Source organism: Myxine glutinosa, chromosome 6, assembly GCF_964187855.1.
Source record: "Myxine glutinosa chromosome 6, kmMyxGlut1.1, whole genome shotgun sequence".
Lineage (NCBI taxonomy): Eukaryota > Metazoa > Chordata > Myxini > Myxiniformes > Myxinidae > Myxine > Myxine glutinosa.
In genome coordinates this window covers 143771493-143793819 of record NC_136266.1, presented here as the reverse complement: position 1 = coordinate 143793819, position 22327 = coordinate 143771493, and the positions used below count along the sequence as shown (strand labels likewise).

The following is a 22327-nucleotide window of genomic DNA, read 5'->3' as shown; positions in this document are numbered from 1 at the left end:
CGTCGGCATTAATTGGTGAACGTTAAAGACCCCAAGGTGTCCTTCGTGAAGAGGAGGCGAGCTTGGGTGGAGAAATTCCTGCACTAACCAGCAGAGGGCATTGCATCAGCAGCCCAGCCTTTCTCCCAGCAGTGATGCAAACCAGCAGCAACAGCTAGCTGCATGCAAATTTAATGAATTGCCTTCCTGCATACAGACTCCCTTTTTGAAAAGGGGAAATCTTTTGAAGACCCTTTTGCAAAAACAGTCTGTAAGCTGCCACCACCATACTAAAAGATCCCAATTGTCCACCAATAAGAAGTTACTGAAGTTATGATGATGTATAATATCCATCAAAGGTTGGTGAAGTCCCTTGTGAATCTTGCACATTGCAAATTGCAATCACTCTGTCCACCCTCCCAGTTTTACCAAGGTGGAGGACAGAGGTTATGTCTTCACCCCTGTCTGTTTGTCTGTGTAGGATATCTCAAAAAGTTGTGGATGAATTCGGATGAAACTTGGTGGAGAGGTTGGGTGAGTCACCCGGACTAATTGATTAGATTTTGGTGAAGATCGGATCCGAATTTTTTTAAAAGTGATTCTTCACCATTGAGAGATATATAGCATGACATCTCAAAAAGGTGTGGATGAATTTGGATAAAACTTGGTGGACGAGTTGATTAGGTGACAAAAACAAGCCGATTAAATGTTGGTTCATGTCCGAATCCAGATCCGGCCTATCAGTGGGATACAAAACGAATCAGTCTGGCAGAGGTATGCGCTGTGCCGTCCTAGTTTATCATGTCACAAGTCTAGCCATGATCCTGAATCATTGCAGAAAAAAAAAAATGCAGCAGAATATCTTATTAGTGTATTAGACACATCACATCACAAACAAACAGCTGCAGAAACAGGTTGGAACGCAGAAATACACACAAATCAGCAAGAAAACACTAACGTCTCTTGAGACATTTGGAGGTGTGCGGTGTTGTTCAGGATGTGTTCACATCGGTCAAGGATAATAACGCTATATATAAAAAAAAACAAAAAAAAACAGCGCAAGAAGAACGATAAAATGAACCAAATATCAATGATTTTAGGTAAGTGTTCATGCAGGGACTGATTTTGACACTAAAACAACCAAAGCATTATTTGTGCCAATACTTCAATCACAGGGAAACAGAATTAAAACTTATAAAAAGCATTACATTTATTTATTTATATATATATATATATACATACATGTATACAGTGCATTCAGAAAGTATTCAGAGCCCTGAGTTGTTAGAAAGTATTCTTGCGCATAAATTATATTGTGTATATGTATATATATATATATATATATATATATATATATATATATATATATATATATCCTGTAATTAAATATGTATTACATATGTGTGAATCCTCCCAATTCTCACCAAACAACACACCATGAGTTTTGACTCAGACTACACTGCTGACCTCCACCCTAATCTCAAGATTAGAATCCTTTTTGCAATAATTATTTCAGGATCAATAAAAGGAAAAGAGGTCTGTCTGTTTGGCGAGACCAGCAGCCGACACCACACATAAGTACAATGGGTTACCAAATATGACAGGACCGACAGGCTTGCCTAGAGGTACGCAAACTCACCGTCTAGCTTGGGTTTGAATCCCGACCCAGCTATAAACTGCCATCCCGGTGTTTCACAGGCAGGGTTATTCTTCAATGTGTGTGCCGTCCCTCGGATGGAAGCCGGTACCCATGTCCCTGCATCAGTAGGTGGACGTTAAAGATCCCACGGTGTCCTTCGCAAAGTGTAGGCGAGCTATCGTCTGTATCCAGAACAAATTCTAAATGTCTGTCTTAACCTACACAGGATGTTGCATCAGCGGCACAGCCGTACCCACAGCTAATGATGCTACCCTACAGGCTTGTGCTGCATACAAAAGAAGAAGAAGAAGACCGAATATGATCAATTTGATCTGCTTCCCCCTTGGAATACATTCGTATTGATCAGTGACATCATTCAAACGTTACAAAGCATTTAGACAGGTGGCTATGGGTGCGCTGTTTTGGCATGGCTCTGCTGTGATAACCTTTGACCTTTTTACCACGAGCCAGACAACATAATCCGTGTACATATCTGTAACTTCCAGGAAAACACTAACAGAGCTAAATGAAAATGGCCACTCGGGTTACGCGATCAACAAGTGGAATTGGAACTCTAAAGTGCAACAGTTATCATTTGGAACACAAAGTTCCGAAGGTACAGTCCAAATCAAAGGGGAAAAAACAAAGTGCCCCAGATAACCATTGAGAAAACACACTCGACGAAAGCCTGGAGCCACACAGCCTTTGACAACTCCCCGACTCCCACCTTTTTCTCTGCATACCCACCGGCAGTTAGCACAGCATAAATGACATCATCACAGCAGAAGCTTGTTAAAGGCTCATCAAGCCGCACAAATGGGCTCACCAAACTCCGCCTGCTCGTAATAACACACCTGACAAATGCTCTGGTTCAAGTAACACACTTTGCAAAAGTGAAACGCAGAGAAACAGCCCAAAGTTCAGTTTGCAGTGAAAGGCAAAGATACCCAATTACCTGTCGGTTATCTCACGGTCACGTGGTTCAGGATAGCCAGGTAGAGAGCTCAGTGTCGGTTGTTTAATGCATAACGCACAAGTCACGAGAAGACTATTATTTCAAGAGGGATGCCAAATTGTGTGATGGAGAAATCATGGGATGCTTACCTGACAGTCGTGCTACCTTGTCTTTTGCTCTCTCCTTGTGCTTGTGGTAGAGATGAAATCGATACTCGATTGGCGATCAAAGCTCAAAACTGCTATGCTCCGGAGATGTCCGCTGGATATCCACATCGGAGCAAATACGAAGGCCATGTGGAGGAGAACGCAAGGCTGAGTCTCAAGGCAGTGCAGTTTGTACTCCAACAAACACAAGTAAAGTTAGAAGCCGTTTCAACTCTCCGAGCATTGTTAGATACAGGAGAAGCACAGGATGGTGTGATGGGGGAAGGGTTCGTGGGCATGGTGAGGCATGCCCGGTTAGCCCAGTTTTTTTTCCCATGCGTCAGACTCATTTCAAAGAATCAAAAAATTGTGTTGCCGTTAAGTCGTACTGAGATTCCATAATCGGGTTGCTACAATATATCCAATTAAGTGCGGTGGTGGTTCTCGTGCATATAACGCTTCGTTGTGCGGAATCGTGGTTGCGTTGTGTGGAATCGTGGTTGCATTGTGCGGAATCGTGGTTGCATTGTCCGCAGGCGGAGCACATCATTGTTAATATGCCAGGCGTCCTTGAGAGGGGAAAGCGACTCAAACAAAAGCAAAGCAAACAAAACAGTCATCCTGCCTCGATGCTCAATAGGTGGCTCAGCAGCACTCTGAGCTCCATCAGCTGATTTATCTACCAGGAATTTACACGGTAGCGAAGGCCCCAACGGGTCTCTCATCCTAGAGCTGTCCTAATTGCAGCATAAAGGTGAGATAGCATCTCCTCGCACCGCCATGCTACAAACATCACCTCGGCTAAAGATAGATAAATTTATTTTGAAAATAAATAATTTAATCCATGTGGAGGCAGTGCTTCGCTGCTTCTATGTCCAGTGACACATCCAGTGGCACATGTTCACAGTTTCTGTACTTTTGGAAGCAGCTGCATTATTACTCCATCCAGCTTGAATGTGCACATTGCACCGATCTTGGCCACGTGGTGTTCTTTCCATCCATGGTGGGTTTTAGCTCAAATGAAACCCTGGACCTTGAAATCAACAGTATCTCATTAGGGATGAAGGATAATACAATGGGGCCCCTGGGTAACCAAATACCAAATTGATCCCATGAGATCAACAAATGGAAAGAAAGACGATTACGAATAAGTTCTTTATACAGTATATCAGCGAAAATATGCCCAGCAATATCAGTACAATAACTAGAACGGCACTCGGTGGAGCGCACACCTCCGCTAGACTCACCAGTTTGTGTTTCCTATCCCACTGACAGGCCGGATCTGGATTCGGACCTGAACCAAAATCTAATCGGCTTGTTCTTGTCATCTAACCCGCTCGTCCACCAAGTTTTGTCATAACTCGTCCACAACGTTTTAAAACGATGTTATATATCGCTTTCCACCCGATCTCTCAATGGTGAAGATTCACTTAGAAATTAAATAATTCTCTTATCCGAATCCATATTCAGATTTTCACCAAAATGTAACCAATTCTTCCTTCTCATACACCCAACCTCTCCACCAAATTTCGTCCAAATCTGTCCACAACTTTGAGATATCCTGCTATACATAGTTTTGGCCCTATCTCCCAATGGTGAAGAATCGCTTTAAAAATTTCTACTAGCCGGATCCGGATCTTCACCAAAATTTAACCAATTCTTCCTTGTCATACACCCAACCTCTCCACCAAATTTCGTCCAAATCTGTCCACAACTTTGAGATATCCTGCTATATATAGTTTTGGCCCGATCTCCCAATGGTGAAGAATCGCTTAGAAAATTCTACTAGCGGGATCCGGATCTTCACCAAAATTTAACGAATTCTTCCTCGTTATACACCCAACCTCTCCACCAAATTTCGTCCAAATCTGTCCACAACTTTTTGAGATATCCTGCTATGCATAGTTTTGGCCCTATCTCCCAATGGTGAAGAATCGCTTTAAAAAATTCGACTAGTCGGATCCAGATCTTGACCAAAATTGAATCAATTCTTCCTCGTCACATACACTACCTCTCTGCCAAATTTCGTCGAAATCCATCGACTAGTTTTTGAGATACCTTGTTCACAGACAAACAAAACAGCCAGATAAACAGACAGGGGTGAAAACAACTTCCATGCACCTTCGGTGGCGGAGGTAATAAAATGACTGTTCTTAATTATAATAACGATAGTAATTTATTATTCTCGTGCATAATGAGCTTTTCATGAAAAACGAAGTAATAATTTTCATGGAGCTGCCATCCAAGAGGTATTCCAGCTTTAGTTCATGTAGCTATGCAGTCACATGATCATAGCCGAAGCGCAGCAAGGTTAGGAAATCAACAGCCTTGTGCGAGCCTGGGAGGCAATTGCACTTCCAATGTGAGTTGAAGTGTGAATTCAAAACTTGTAATGAAATCAGAAGTTCCGTTGCACTGTCTAAATAGCTCTTTATTAGTTATACAAAATAATAAAAGGTGAAAACAAAATAGTTTTCCAAACATGTAACCTACATTTCCATGGAATCCCTTTAAAAAGAGAGTCCGAAAGCTAGAAAACGATATACTTTCCTTGTTGTTCAGGCAAAATGGCGGTTCAAAGAAAAAAAAAATGCAAACATAAAACTCATGCCCATCCACCATGCCGATAAGAAGAAGAAGAAGAAGATGGAGAGGAAGAAGAAGAAAAAAGATTAACAATTAGTGGAAGGACAAGTCGAGGAACATTTTTCTAACAACCAATCGTTGAGGGGGCATCACTCCAGCACAGGATACTTGATTGACTGAGGTTATTTGACTGAGGGTGCAGCAATGTGTAATTTGTTAACGGTGCAGACCATAACTCACCGACTCTTGACGGAAGCCGACACGAGATCTTTACCGTCCACCAACAACCAGTGCTCGCAGACAGGTTCAACGGTTTGACATCCTCCATTGACGAATCGTCGTCTATGTGAAACAACATTACAACATGGCAACAGTTTATACCTGGGATGAGATTCTCGAACTCTGGCTAAACAGCTCGGAGGTTGAGTATGCATACCCCGAAGCTATCCTGCCAGCTCTCCCCCCATGCTTATTCATCATGCTGATACTCAAAATAATCAAACAAAACAATTTTAAAGCATAGCTAGCTTTGCGAGTTATATAATGCTTGTGCTTCACACTAAAGCAGGCAGAGGCAGGGATAATATTTGATGGGGGAAAATAAATAAAATGATAAGCACCCAGCGCAGCCACGAGGGTGAGTAAATAATAAGACCGATAGTCTAACAATGGCGTAGCTGGGCTTGGATCTGCTGAGTGGGGGACCTGCTGTCCCCCTGTCATGTAACCACAACCTCAGCTCTGATTTGTGGGCGTTTGTTGTGTTGTGGAAATATAATAACCTCATGTGGAACGTTTTAGGGGGTCCAAGCAGGTGTTATAAGGTTTGTAAGGAGGTTTCAGAAATTCCTCAATACAATTATGCTTTTGAAATGCGATCGACATGGACCTTGTTCCCAAATCTGGAAGTGAACAGATGATGATGGTTTGCTGGTTTGATAATATCTCAATACAATTGTGATTTAACATTATATTTTGATATGTTAATACTATAGTATTGATTTCTGATTGGAATGAAGAATGATGCGGTTTGGAATGAAAATATAAAGATATTGAGTTTAACAAGCGTTACGCCTCGGTCCCCCGTCGGTGAAGTGATGTGAGTTGACAAAGTGGAAGACGCAAGACGGCCATCTTGGATTTTGACGTGGCGACCCAATTTTCAATAGCGTTCTCCCCTATGCGTAGACACACCCACACACCAGATTAGAAGTTAGTAGTTCGTTTATTTTTCAAGATATTTCGCTCACAAGGTTGACTTGTATATGGCGGCGGCCATCTTGGATTTTGACGTGGCGACCCAATTTTCAATAGCGTTCTTCCTTATGCCTAGATACACCCACACACCAGATTAGAAGTTAGTAGTTCGTTTATTTTTCAAGATATTTCGCTCACAAGGTTGACTTATATATGGCGACGGCCATCTTGGATTTTGACGTGGCGACCCAATTTTCAATAGCGTTATTCCTTATGCCTAGATACACCCACACACCAGATTAGAAGTTAGTAGTTCGTTTATTTTTCAAGATATTTCGCTCACAAGGTTCAGACATATATATGGTGGCGGCCATCTTGGATTTTGACGTGGCGAACCAATTTTCAATAGCGTTCTTCCTTATGCCGAGATACACCCACACACCAGATTAGAAGTTGGTACTTCGCTTATTTTTCCAAGATATTCCGCTCACAAGGTTCAGACATACATGGCGTCAGACATACATGGCGGCGGCAATCTTGGATTTTGACGTGGCGTCCTAATTTTCAATAGCGTTCTTCCTTATGCCGAGATACACCCACACACCAGATTAGAAGTTGGTACTTCGCTTATTTTTCAAGATATTCCGCTCACAAGGTTCAGACATACATGGCGTCAGACATACATGGCGGCGGCAATCTTGGATTTTGACGTGGCGACCTAATTTTCAATAGTGTTCTTCCTTATGCCGAGATACACCCACACACCAGATTAGAAGTTGGTACTTCGCTTATTTTTCAAGATATTCCGCTCACAAGGTTCAGACATACATAGCGTCAGACATACATGGCGGCGGCAATCTTGGATTTTGACGTGGCGACCTAATTTTCAATAGAGTTCTTCCATATGCCTTGTTGCACCCACACACCAGATTAGAATTCGGTCCTTCGCTTACGCACGCACGGACGGACGCACACACGGCCGGAGGGGAAACCATAGTCCCCCTTTCGCTCCGCGGTACGACGGGGGCCAAAAACAAAATGAGGAAATGACGTAAGGGTTTCCATCTGTAAAATTTGCGGATTCCCCGTTTGCAGTTTCGCCATTGACTGGATGTAGCAACATTCATACTGGGTACGCTTTTTGTCCAAGTCCTTCACGAACCTGCTGTCAATGTCTGACGTTCGGCTGAAGGTGGTACAGGAATGTGGAATTTATTGAAGAAAATTTAATATTTACATTATTTGCTACCTGGTATCCCCACCCAGGTCATACTATCCTCTTCAACTAAAGTATCAAACAAGCCCGGCTTCGCCGTTGTTAGACTATCGGTCTTGTTAAGTTATGAATAGTGCAAAACAGTGTTGCGTAATGATGTTGTACTGGCTTTTAGCATATACCATGACGATTAGAACAATATGTACTGAGAGCGGTGAGTTGCAATGGGGAGGGAGGGTGGGGGGGTGTCGTAAATAAGCAGTAGGGGTAATTATTGTACTGAATATCATACAATACAAAATTTTAAAAATGCGCCATACATAGCCATATTGATGTGACCGGCCTTGCTATCATCTATAAGGGACGAAACAGAGGTGCAGCTCAGCGAACAAAGTTTATAGATCCGACGAATACGAACCCTAACACCCCTAACCGTAATTCTGTTCGCATTCGTTTTCTTGTTACACTGTAACGTGTTACTGCATAAAATAACCTTCCTTTACGTAGTAAGACTTACATTTGGGTACATTGTGCTTTCATTTGGGTAAATTCACTTACATTTGGGTACATTTGGGTAATTCGTCGGAATTATGTCCCCCTGGCCTAAACCGAGTTATGTCCCCCTGGCCTAAAATGGCTGCCACCGATTGGGCCGGTAAAATTCTGTTCGCATTCGTTTTCTTGGACGGGAAGAAGCACACCGTAACATTTTACTGCATAAAATAACCTTCCTTTACGTAGTACGACTTACATTTGGGTACATTGTGCTTTCATTTGGGTACATTTGGGTAATTCGTCGGACCGAGAAAAACATTTTGCACTGGTATACCCTCGATGAGAGGTATGCACACTCACCTCTAAGCTGTCTATCCTGGGTTTCAATCCTGACCCAGCTATAAACTGTCATCCTTATGTTTCACAGGGAGGGTTACTCATCAATGTCTGTGCCGTCTATCGGATGGATATTATACTTGCTGTCCATCGGATAGATATTAAACTGGGCGGACCTTCTACGAACATGAAATATCCTAGGGTGTTGTTCTTCGCGAAGAGGAGGCGAGCTATTGCCGGCACCCTAAACAAATTACAAAGTCCTGCCCTGGCTTCTTGAGTCTGAGTGGTGACCTGACCAGGATTGTAGCGTAGTAACTGCATCGGCAGCACCAAAGCTCTGCGTCGGGCGTGGTACATGATGATGATGGTTGGATACTTGTGGTCATTTGTCATACTGCGTATCATTCCAGAAGTGTCTGTTTGTTTGTTTGACCTTTATGCACTCCGAAACCATTAGAGAAATGAGTTGAAAACTGATGGTTGAACTCAGGATGTACCCGGGAAGGTTTTAGGCCATATAAAAATAATTCATAGCGCTGGGTGTTCAGTGTGGAACGGAAATTTTCTTTTAAATATGTTTCATATAGCCCCGTTCCTAGTGTGAGGGAGTATTACAAGTCGTACTAAAATACAACCATACCCAACTTTGAAATGACGTAATCTGCCCCAGAATGTTCGGTGTGCATGCGAAGAAACCCCTAGAAATAATGGTGTTTGACACCATATACTGCATCGTGTGTGCAAGATAAGGATTGGTACCTAAATGGCTCACAAAGCTTCTAAAATAAGCCAAATATACTTGGAAAAGTACCTGATAGAAATGACTGTGCCTCTGCACAATGAAAGACTTGGAGAACTTTCTCAGCTCGCCGAATAGGCAGCTGCCCGTAATGCAAACTCTCGACCATGTGAGCCGGCGCAACGCCTGAGTGGATGGCCGTGTGCTGCACAAACCACCGACAGATCACGACCAGTGAATCAACTTTGAACCTAGTGGGAGTGGTTTCCTGTGAACATGGCAGGCTTGGTGATTTATTTAATGGACGTCTGCAATTGGAAAGATAATGCTGTGCTTCATTACCAAGTAACAGTAACCAACTATTTGGCAAAGGACATCTTGGTGACGTGAAAATACACCAAGCCCGTGCCAGCTAAGTTTATGTGGGAGCGACATGTACCACATAGACTTCCCTGCTTCTGAACACGATGTGAAGGACATATCTGGGGCTTGTGGATGTACAGCATAAGTTTAAACCAATATTTACTACTAGCCAAAACCCGTGGAACATCCACGGAAGGGAGGATGTGGTGTATGAATAGAGTGTACCATTATGGATGGCATAGGGGATTTGCTTGTCCGAGTAAGAGTTAGGAAGAAAGATGAGAATGAAGAGTGCGTATATGAACAACGATCGCCGACACCGGCACAAATGCATGCTCTGGATTGTCCACTCAGTGGACGGCTTGCTTTCGCCTTCGCCTGTCCAATCAGCGGACGCCTCGCATCGCCTTCGCCCAGCAGACGCCAATACGATGGCGTCGTAATATGGCGTCGTATCGGCCGTTAATCGGATGCTTTTGGGTCCCAACGTCTGCGAATTCAGATTTTTCGAGAATGTCTGTACGTGATAAACAAAGAGCGCGGTTCGTAGATGGTAAATCCATTAGTGCCGTGGGCATCGGGTCACTGGGTGCGGCGTAAAAGGGATAACAAAGTCGAGTCCTTACGGTATTATTATATAGATTAATCATGTTGGGATAAGGGGGGAGGGGTGGGAGCTGAGAGGGTTGTTATAAATATATTCTTTGTTTGGTTCTGAGGCCACAATACAACAGCAATAACAGGCATTTTAAGGCCATTTTCCCTGCCAGAGCGGGGGTTAGCCTTGCAGTCCCCATGACAATCTTCTCCATTTTGCCCTATTTTCTACATCTCCCCTTGTTAACCCTCTTGCCCACAATTATTCTTCCACCACCTTTAGCCAAGTCTTGCTCGGTCTTCCCCGTCCTCCACTTCCTTCTACATTCATTTCCATCACTCTTCTCAACCAGTCACTTTCATCCTTCCTCAACACATGACCAAACCATCTCAACCTGTTTCTCTTCACAGCATCCATCACAGGCTCTATTCTCATCATCTTTCGCAATTCATCATTTGTCTTCCTCTCTCTCAACGATACTCCACACATCCACCGAACCATTCACATTTCCACCCTTTCCACCCTTCGTTGCTGCTCTACGTTCATTACCCATGTCTCGCTCCCACAAATCATAACACTTCTCACATGTGCAGCATACACCTTTCCCTTTAGCTTCAACGAGACACCCCTCCTCGTCAGCAGGCCAATCAGTTCCCGAAACGTCTTCCATGCACATCTCACTCCAGCAACCGTTTCCGAGCCTGATCTACCTTCTCCATTCAGCATGTCTCCTACGTAGCAAAATGTTTTCACACCTTCCGGCTTCACGCCATCTCCAAGATCCAACTCAACATTTCCTCCATCTGCAGCTCCCTCTGTGCACACGTTACACTTGAATGTAGCTGCCACACTGGTTAATGACCTTCTCAGACTACTACATTTTTGATGAACCCACTCAGTGCACATTGTACATTGAATGGAATTCACTCCGACACCCTTCCTGCACACAGCACACGGCCACTTCCCAGTTCTTTCCACCTCACCACATGCTTTACCACTTGCCATCACCTTCGTCTTTCCGATATTCACCTTCAGACCTTTTGCCTCCATACATTCCTTCCACTTGTTCATCCTTTTCTTCAGTCCATCCATACTCTCCCCAATCAACACCAGATCATCTGCATACAACAACTCCTATAGTAAACCACCTTTACGTTTTGAGCCAGCACCTCCATTACAGCTACAAATAGTAGTGGACTTAATACCGACCCCTGATGCACTCCCACCTTCACCTCAAACTCACCACTGTTCCCGTCCTTCATTCTTACAGCTATGCGCGCTCTCTCATATATTGCCATCACTACCCTGATCAACCATTCCTCCAATGCTAACTTCCTCAATGCCCATGTCACTACTTCACGTAGAACCCTATCGTATGCTTTCTCCAGATCAACAAACCCAACGAAACAACTTCTTCCTCTTCTCCATGTACTTCTCCTGCAATTGCCTTACAATAAAAAGCGCGTCTGTCGTTCCCTTCCTGGCATAAATCCAAATTGCATTTCGTTGATCTTCACTTTCTTCCTTATCCTCTTTTCCAACCCCCTTTCCAATACCTTCATTCCATGCTCTAATAACTTTATCGCTTGATATGAGCCATAGTCCAGAGGGTCACCTTTCCCCTTGTATAGAGGGACGAGGTAGTTTTCTGCAACATAAGGGTGAAAGGTGCGAGCAGAGCTCGGCGGGTGAAGTACCAACCGAGGATGAAGGTGTGGAGGTTGAAAGAGGTGACAGTGTGGGAGGCATTAAAAGAGAGGCTGAGTATGGTCGAGGATGATGTGGTTGAGCTTGAAAGTGGTTGGATGTCAATGAAAGATAGTCTGTTGGGAGCCGTTGGTGAGGTATGTGGATGGACAAAAGTACCACCGAGGCACTCGGAAACATGGTGGTGGGATGATGAAGTTGGAAAGAGGATTGATGAGAAGAGGAACAAGTTCAAGGAGTGGCAGAAGGCAAAGGGGACGGGAGCAGAAGAGGCAGAGCATGAAAGTTATAAGGCAGCCAAGAAGGCTGCAAAGAAAGAGGTAGCAAAGGCACAGGAGGCATGTAGGAAACTTTTTGGAGAACACTTGGATTCGGAAGAGGGTCAGAGAGCGGTATTCAGGATTGCAAAAGCAGATAGCGAAAGAGGTGTGATGTGATGGGGGTGAGTTGCTTGAAGGATGAAGTGGGACAAATCGTTGTCGACCCAGATGGAATTAAAGGAAGATGGAAAAGATATATGGAAATGCTGTTGAATGCAGAGAATGCATGGGATGGCAACATAGAGAGTAACCCAGTTTAAGGACTGGCAGAGAAAATAATTGAGAAGGAAGTTGAGGAAGCGATAAAAGCAATGAAGAGTAGAAAAGCGGGAGGGTCGACGGGAGTTGTGGGAGATATGTTGAAGGCAGCGGGAAGTTGGGGTGTGAAGACAATGACAGAGATCTGTAATCTGGTGGTGAAAGAAGGCCGCATTCCAGTGGATTGGGAACCGAGTACCCTCGTATATACATATTATAAATTATATTAGATTTTTGCACCTATTGCCAAAAGGAGAAGTGTCTGTGTGTGTTTTATATATTCACTGCAGCCGCTTTCTTGTTTTAACAGGAAATAGTAAGAACTCGACACCTCTCATCCGAAGATATTTCTCGTATTTCCTATGTTTTTGTGAGTCCGATATAAATCCATTAACACAACAATTGTGGTTAACCAAATTAGAAATTGCCACTCTTTTGTTTAAATCATGAAAATTACTGTATGTTTGAAAGACTATTTGATTTGCGTATTTCTCACTAGCAACGGCAGGTTAAAAGTGCCCGCCCTGGCAGAAGCGTGTCACTGAAGATGCACACACAACACATGCGTGAAAGGCCTCAATTGTTCACTAGCAAGTTGCCCGGTACCCACACAGGAACCTAAATGGGGTAGGGATGAAGGCGGCAAAGTTGTGAATGACATCTTCTGTCATTGAGCTGGGAAGCCGGGAGCAACAATTCACATTTATTGCCACATCTGATGCAATCTAATGCTCTATTTGATTTGAAAGTCGATGTGTTCGATTTGAAAGTATTTGTTCAATATACAGTGCCTTCACAAAGTATTCACACCCCTTGACTTTTTTCACATTTTGTTATGTTACATTCTGTATTTAAAATGGATTAAATTGAGATTTTTTGTCACTGATCGACACATTATACTACATAATTTCAAAGTGTAAAATAATCAAAAATGAAATACGGAACTATCTAATTTACATAAGTTGAAAACTCCCTGAGTCGATACTTTGTAGAAGCGCCTTTGGTAGCGATTACAGCTTCAAGTCTTGGGTACATATGTCTGTATCAGCTTTGAACATCAGGATTTTGTGAGTGTCTCCAATTCTTCCTTGCAGATTTGCTCAAGCTCTGTCAAGTTGGATGGGGAGCGTTGGTGAACAGCAATCTTCAAGTCTTTTCACAGATAATTATCAATGGGATTCAAATCTGGGCTTTGGCTGGGCCACTCATGGATTTTCATGTTCTTGCTCTGAAGCCATTCCAGTGTTGCTTTGGCTATATGCTTGGGGTCATTGTATGGTTGGAATGTAAATCTTCATCACAGTGTAAGGTCTTTTTCACTCTTAAGTAGGTTCTCCTCAAGGATTTGCCTGCATTTGGCTCATTCCTTGTTCCCTCTATCCTTACAAGTCTCCCAGTCCCTGCCACTGAAAAGCATCCCCATAGCATGATGCTGCCACCAACATGCTTCACAGTAGTGATGGTGTTAGATGGGTGATGAGCTGTGATCGGTTTCCATCAGATGTTGCACTTTGGATTCAGGCCAAAGGGTTAAATTTTCTTCTCATCAGACCACAGAATCTTTTTCCTTATGCTCTTCGAGTATTTTACGTGCCTTCCTGCAAACTCCAGGCATGTTGTCATGTGCTTTTTTCCCAGGAGTGGCTTCCGTCTGGCTACTCCCCCATAAATAAAGCCTAGATTTGTGAAGTGCTGCAGAGACCCTTGTCCTTCCGGCAGGTTCTCCCATCTCAGCGAAGTAACTCTTTAGGTCTGTCAGAGTGGTCATTGGGGTCTTGGTCATCTCCCTGACCAAGGTCCTTCTTTCCCGGTTGCTCAGTTTGGTCAGACAGCCAACTCTAAAGTAGTCCCATATTCTTTCCATTTCCTAATGATTGTGGTCTTGGGAACATTCAACACTCTAGAAATTGTTTTACACCCTTCCTCAGATCTATGGCTCCTCACAATTCTATCTCGGAGTTCTACAGACAGTTCCTTGGACTTCATGGTGGAGTTTCTGCTCTGACATGCACTGTCAACTGTGGGATCTTATATAGAACGGTGTGTTTCTTTCTAAATCATGTCCAACCAGTTGAATTGGCCACAGGTGGACTCCAATCAAGTTGTAGAGAGACATCTCAAGGACGATCAAAGGAAATTGGATGCACTTTAGCTCAATTTGGAGTGTCATAGCAAAGTGGTTGAGTACTTATTTACTCAAGACATTTCAGCTTTTCATTGGAGGCTTTTCAAGGGTGGATGGAGGTTATATTTTCACCACTGTGTGTTTGTCTGTTTGAAATATCATGTTCAGACAAACAAAAAGTTATGCATGACTTCTGACAAAACTAGGTGAATGAGTTGGTTAGGTGACAAGCCAATTCGATTTTGGTTCAGTCCAGATCCAGATCTGACCTACTGTATAAATGGGATACAAACCGCAAACTGTTCAGCCTGGCAGATGTATGTTCTCTACCGAGTGTCGTTCTAGTTTTTAATTAATTTATAAGATTTTCTAAGAAGAAAATTCTACTTTGACATAATGGAGTATTATGTGTAGATCAGTGACAAAAAACCTCAATTTAATCCATTTTAAATTCAGGCTGCAACACAACAAAATGTGAAAAAGTCAAAAGGTGTGAATACTTTCTGTAGGCACTGTATGTGGCTTCTTGATGGAATTGTCATACTAATTAATTTATATTGGTGTCAAAGTCAGTGACCAATTGCAAATTAATAATAGGATACGTTATTTTGAAAGTTGCGTATTCTCTGTGCACGAAAACCAGACATCAAAGAAGTTGGGCAATTCTCATACTAAAAGATGATAGTGTTTGAATGTTTGTTTGTGTGTTTTACTTCGATCTGCTCTTTATGCTCTGGACAGAATGAGTTGAAAACTGGTGGTTGTACTCTGGGTGTTGGTTTTAGGTAGTAACATTTATTTAATAGTCCCAGGGGTTTGAGGTGGGAGGAGGACCCCAATTCTCTCGATTTAATGTGTATCGTATAGTATCACCCGGTAGTAGCCGGTATTACATGTCAAAACTAGAACGGCACTCTGTAGGGCACACACCTCCGCCAGGTTGAACAGTTTACGTATTCTATCCCACTGATAGGCCGGATCTGGATTCGGACCTGAACCAAAATCTAATCGGCTTGTTCTTGTCACCTTACCAACTCATCCACCCAAGTTTTGTCACAAGTCATCCACAACTTTTTGAGATATCAATATCATGTTATATATCGTTTTTGGCTCCATCTATCAATGGTGAAGGATCACTTTAAAAAAAAAAAATTCTCGTATCCGGATCCAAATTTTAACTGAATCTTCCATGTCACATACCCACCCTACCCACCAAGTATTTTTGAATCTGTCCATAACCTGTTGAGATATCGTGCTATACGGTATATTGTTTTTAGACCTATCTCTCAATGGTGAAGAATCACTTTTAAAAATTATAGTATCCGGATCCAGATCTGGATCTGGATCTTCATCAAAATCGAATCAATTTATCCTTGTCCTGGTGTTGGGCTAGCGGCTAGGGTGCCAGCTTAGGATCCAAGGATCCTGGGTTCGAATCCCGGTCGATCGCTGAATTAATGCCAGGGGGGTTGACTCAGCCTGTCATCCTTCCGAGGTCGGCAAATTGAGTACCAGTTCACTGGTAATTCCCTGCTTGTCATAAAAAGGCGACAAAAAGGGTTGGCGTCAGGAAGGGCATCCGGCTGTAAAACATTGATTCAAAAAGGAGACCAAAAAACAACAACAACCACGGTCCCCGAAAAGGCCAACCCCCACTTTGTGGGGAAAAATGGCCTCTAAACGGTGGTTTTTACACACAATTTATCCACCAAATTTCGGCCGAATCTGTCCATATAACTTTTTGAGATATCCGGATAACTATCTTTTTGAGATTTTTTTTGAAAACAACCTCCGTCCACCTTCGGTGGCGGGTGGTAATAAAGTATGCCAAAGACATCATAAAAGTGTGAGAATTAACGGGTGGGTGTTTGAATTATTATTGTACATTACATATAGTTGATCATTGTAATTGAGCCCAGACCTGTGCAGTCATGTTTGTATAATATCAAAAGCAATTGTGATCTCAGCTAATTGCTCAACTCCATTTTCCAATGTTGACACCAGAGATGTCACAACGCACAACTCTGATTGGGGAAGTGGGGTCATATTTATTCTGGATAACTTTAGAACTATTCTTGGATAACTTCACTTAGAATGTTAAACAGAGATCATTTATCAGGAAGTGGTAGATATATATGCATTGAATTATCCTCTTTACCCAGTTCCACACCATTTCACATTCTGCACTCTTTTATCCCCATATATGTTTTATTTTAATTTGGCCTAATTCTCAAAAATAATGGGGGAGAGAAGGGTCTTCTTATTCTCCTGTTAAGGTGGGCAACATTATGAAAATAAAATTGAGAAGAGGTACAGAAGGGAAAGAGGTTAGGAACAAGGGGAGGGTGTGGGACTGTGGGAGTATGAACGGATCAAGGAGATGAGGGAAAGGAGGTTTGGAAGAGAATGGAGAAAAGGGTAGGGTAGTGTTATGTATAAGGCCTGCAAAGGGGTTGAGGGTTTCAAAATTCCACCATTCATTTCTGAATTGGTAGTAAATATATTATAATTGAGAAAAAAAGGCGGGTTTGCGGAGGGTCAAAATCTCACCATTTTACGTATATGATAAATAGATACCCACGTCTCGGATGTTAGGCTGGCTGTTCCATTCGTAACTAGAACGGCACTCGGCAGGGAGCATAACTTCCGCCAGGCTGAACAGTTTATGTTTTGTATCCCACTGATAGGCTGGATCTGGATTCAGACCTGAACCAAAATCTAATCTGCTTGTTCTTGTCACTTACCCAACTCATCTACCAAGTTTTGTCATAATTCATCCACAACTTTGTGATATCATGATATATATAGTTTTGGCACAATAACTCAATGGTGAAGAATCATTTAACAAAATAAAATTCTCCGACTCAGATCTGTATTCGAAACTTCACGAAAATCAAATCGATTCGTCCTCGTCACACACAAATGTCCACTCCATTTCGTCCTAATCCATCCACAACTTTTTGATTATATCATGCTAGATGTCATTTTTTGGCCCTATATCAATCACTCAATGGTGAAGAATCACTTAAAAAATAATAAATTCTCAGATCCAGATCCAGATCTGGATCTTCACCAAAATCTAATAATTTCGTCCTTGTCACACACCCAAACTCTCCACCAAATTGTCAGAATCCGTCCACAACTTTTTGATTATATCATGCTAGATATCGTTTTTGGCCCTGTATCACTCATTGGTGAAGAATCACTTTAAAAATTCTCAGATCCAGATCCGGATACGGATCTTCACCAAAATCTAATCATTTCGTCCATGTCACACACCCAAGCTCTCCACCAAATTTCGCCTGAATCCGTCCACAACTTTGAGATATCTTGTTCACAGAAAACAGACAGGCAAACAGACAGACAGACAGGGGTGAAAACATAAACTCCATCCACCTTTGGTGGCGGAGGTGAAGACACCATAAAGCAAATTATATTTTCAAAACAGTACATCTTACAGGGCTGATATCCTGGCCAAATTCTCAATATGCAAAGCATAGTGGTTTCGACCACTACCCACAATCTCCTCCCCATGACATTTGCTTCTGTGTTATCGGTGTGGCGGCCACCTTTAACAGTGGGTGGACACGAGGTCTCATGAAGAATCTACTGGGGTGAAAACCTCACCGGTATTTGTCGGTTGGCAATCACAACCTCTGCGGGAGTATCTGACCTGTAGTCTGGCTACCATCAATAACAGGAACTCTCCTACTAAGGCATGCCAATGCATGCCACCTGCGCAATGCCAATAGCTGCCCGAATATCCCTCGGTCGCAGCACCCCGAGGAATTTCAACCCTTCCGGGCTGCCTGATCCATGGAGCACGCACGTGGTATGCACGTGACTCCCCGCAACCAGTCAGTGAAAGATGTCACCGCACCAATGTCAGACGGGTGTGCACAAGCCCTTTAATTTGGTTAAGTAACGAATACAAAAAAAACAAAAAACAATTCATTGTACCCCATGTGGTCGAACACAACTGCAGGTAACGAAGAGACCTTTTAAGAGTATTTCGTTGATATTAACTTCGGCAAAGTTTTGTTGCTGGAAGGAAATATAAACAGTGATAAATTCACAGATCATAGTTATCAAATAATGTTTTAAATGCAGATGTAAATTGTCACCTTGTTCCGTGTGTGTACACACAGACCAAAGCGGTACCACCCATGAATCTGCATTTAGAAAATCCCACGATCATAATGGACGTCAAGCCTAGGAGCCAAGCAGGAATGGTCCCAATCGTGTCACCGACTACTTAAATGGTCCCAATCGTGTCACCGACTACTTAAATGGTCCCAATCGTGTCACCGACTACTTAAATGGTCCCAATCGTGTCACCGACTACTTAAATGGTCCCAATCGTGTCACCGACTACTTAAATGGTCCCAATCGTGTCATCGACTACTTAAATGGTCCCAATCGTGTCACCGACTACTTAAATGGTCCCAATCGTGTCACCGACTACTTAAATGGTCCCAATCGTGTCACCGACTACTTAAATGGTCCCAATCGTGTCACCGACTACTTAAATGGTCCCAATCGTGTCACCGACTACTTAAATGGTCCCAATCGTGTCACCGACTACTTAAATGGTCCCAATCGTGTCACCGACTACTTAAATGGTCCCAATCGTGTCACCGACTACTTAAATGGTCCCAATCGTGTCACCGACTACTTAAATGGTCCCAATCGTGTCACCGACTACTTAAATGGTCCCAATCGTGTCACCGACTACTTAAATGGTCCCAATCGTGTCACCGACTACTTAAATGGTCCCAATCATGTCACCGACTACGTAAATGTTCCCAATCGTGTAACCGACTACTTAAATGTTCCCTATCGTGTAACCGACTACTTAAATGGTCCCAATCGGGTCACCGACTACTTAAATCTTCCCAATCGTGTAACCGACTACTTAAATCTTCCCAATCGTGTAACCTACTTAAATGGTCCCAATCGTGTAACCTACTTAAATCTTCCCAATCGTGTAACCTACTTAAATCTTCCCAATCGTGTAACCTACTTAAATCTTCCCAATCGTGTAACCTACTTAAATCTTCCCAATCGTGTAACCGACTACTTAAATGGTCCCAATCGTGTAACCGACTACTTAAATCTTCCTAATCGTGTAACCTACTTAAATCTTCCCAATCGTGTAACCGACTACTTAAATGGTCCCAATCTTGTAACCGACTACTTAAATGGTCCCAATCTTGTAACCGACGACTTAAATCTTCCCAATCGTGTAACCTACTTAAATCTTCCTAATCGTGTAACCTACTTAAATGGTCCCAATCGTGTAACCGACTACTTAAATGGTCCCAATCTTGTAACCGACGACTTAAATCTTCCCAATCGTGTAACCTACTTAAATCTTCCCAATCGTGTAACCTACTTAAATCTTCCCAATCGTGTAACCTACTTAAATCTTCCCAATCATGTAACCTACTTAAATGGTCCCAATCATGTAACCTACTTAAATGGTCCCAATCGTGTAACCGACTACTTAAATGGTCCCAATCGTGTAACCGACTACTTAAATGGTCCCAATCGTGTAACCGACTACTTAAATGGTCCCTATCGTGTAACCTACTGAAATGTTCCCAATCATGTAACCTACTTAAATGGTCCCAATCGTGTAACTGACGACTTAAATGATGCCAATCGTGTAACCTACTTAAATCTTCCCAATCATGTAACCGACTACTTAAATCTTCCCAATCGTGTAACAGACTACTTAAATGGTCCCAATCGTGTAACCTACTTAAATCTTCCCAATCGTGTAACCTACTTAAATCTTCCCAATCATGTAACCTACTTAAATGGTCCCAATCATGTAACCTACTTAAATCTTCCCAATCATGTAACCGACTACTTAAATCTTCCCAATCGTGTAACAGACTACTTAAATGGTCCCAATCGTGTAACCTACTTAAATCTTCCCAATCATGTAACCTACTTAAATGGTCCCAATCATGTAACCTACTTAAATCTTCCCAATCATGTAACAGACTACTTAAATCTTCCCAATCGTGTAACAGACTACTTAAATGGTCCCAATCGTGTAACCTACTTAAATCTTCCCAATCGTGTAACCGACTACTTAAATCTTCCCAATCATGTAACCTACTTAAATGGTCCCAATCATGTAACCGACTACTTAAATCTTCCCAATCGTGTAACAGACTACTTAAATGGTCCCAATCGTGTAACCTACTTAAATCTTCCCAATCGTGTAACCGACTACTTAAATCTTCCCAATCATGTAACCTACTTAAATGGTCCCAATCATGTAACCGACTACTTAAATCTTCCCAATCGTGTAACAGACTACTTAAATGGTCCCAATCGTGTAACCTACTTAAATCTTCCCAATCATGTAACAGACTACTTAAATCTTCCCAATCGTGTAACAGACTACTTAAATGGTCCCAATCGTGTAACCTACTTAAATCTTCCCAATCGTGTAACCTACTTAAATCTTCCCAATCATGTAACCTACTTAAATGGTCCCAATCGTGTAACCTACTTAAATCTTCCCAATCGTGTAACCGACTACTTAAATCTTCCCAATCATGTAACCGACTACTTAAAGCTTCCCAATCGTGTAACCGACTACTTTAATGGTCCCAATCGTGTAACCGACTACTTAAAGCTTCCCAATCGTGTCAACGACTACTTTAATGGTCCCAATCGTGTAACCGACTACTTAAATGGTTTAACGTGTAACCGACTACTTTAATGGTCCCAATCGTGTAACCGACTACTTAAAGCTTCCCAATCGTGTCAACGACTACTTTAATGGTCCCAATCGTGTAACCGACTACTTTAATGGTTTAACGTGTAACCGACTACTTAAAGGAAATAAATAAAATAAAATATACACCATCTCATTCTTGCGATACATTTCAAGATGTTTAGCGATGATTCTCGTCCAATGCTGTTGGCATTCGCTGCATGGGATTAAGGAAAAAGATAAGAGGATTTTTTTGTTTCATGGTAACTTATTGTTAGAAGGTATTTGACATCGCAGACTATTTTTTATACTTGATCTCAAGCTTCGTAAATTTTAATATTTATTCCGTAACTTACCTTGCGGACTCGTCGCAATTAAGATCCACTCGACCACCGAAGGATTCGTTTATCGCAGACACTGCTCAAGAGCCGCAGACACTGCTCAAGAGCCGCAGACACTGCTCAAGAGCCGCAGACACCAGGACTTTGTGGAACCAGACAAAAGCTGTATGAAAAGTGCGGAGCTGCCTTTTGCTGTCACTGTTATATACAGCACGGGCATTGTGGGCGTGGCCGCGCGTGGGCGGAGACACGCGTTCTGCTCTCAGCGTGAAACGCGCGTTCTCCTTCCCTCGCCCACCCCTCCCCTTCCCTCGCCCACCCCTCCCCTTCCCTCGCTCACCCCTCCCCTTCCCTCGCTCACCCTCCCCTTACCTCGCTCACCCTCCCCTTCCCTCGCTCACCCCTCCCCTTCCCTCGCTCACCCTCCCCTTCCTTCGCCCACCCCTCCCCTTGCTTCGCCCACCCCTCCCCTTGCTTCGCCCACCCCTCCCCTTGCTTCGCCCACCCCTCCCCTTGCTTCGCCCACCCCTCCCCTTGCTTCGCCCACCCCTCCCCTTGCTTCGCCCACCCCTCCCCTTTCTTCGCCCA

General features: G+C 43.0%; 1 long non-coding RNA gene across 1 annotated transcript; it reads right to left on the bottom strand.

Annotated features, from left to right (window-relative positions):
- Positions 1-1384: 1384 nt before the first annotated feature.
- On the bottom strand, positions 1385-21836 carry LOC137429272 (uncharacterized). Its single transcript, XR_010984860.2, has 3 exons — positions 21755-21836; positions 5546-5647; positions 1385-2834 (listed from the first exon to the last, which is right to left on the bottom strand). It is a non-coding gene; the product is annotated as an uncharacterized LOC137429272 (long non-coding RNA).
- Between the last annotated feature and the right edge of the window lie 491 nt (positions 21837-22327).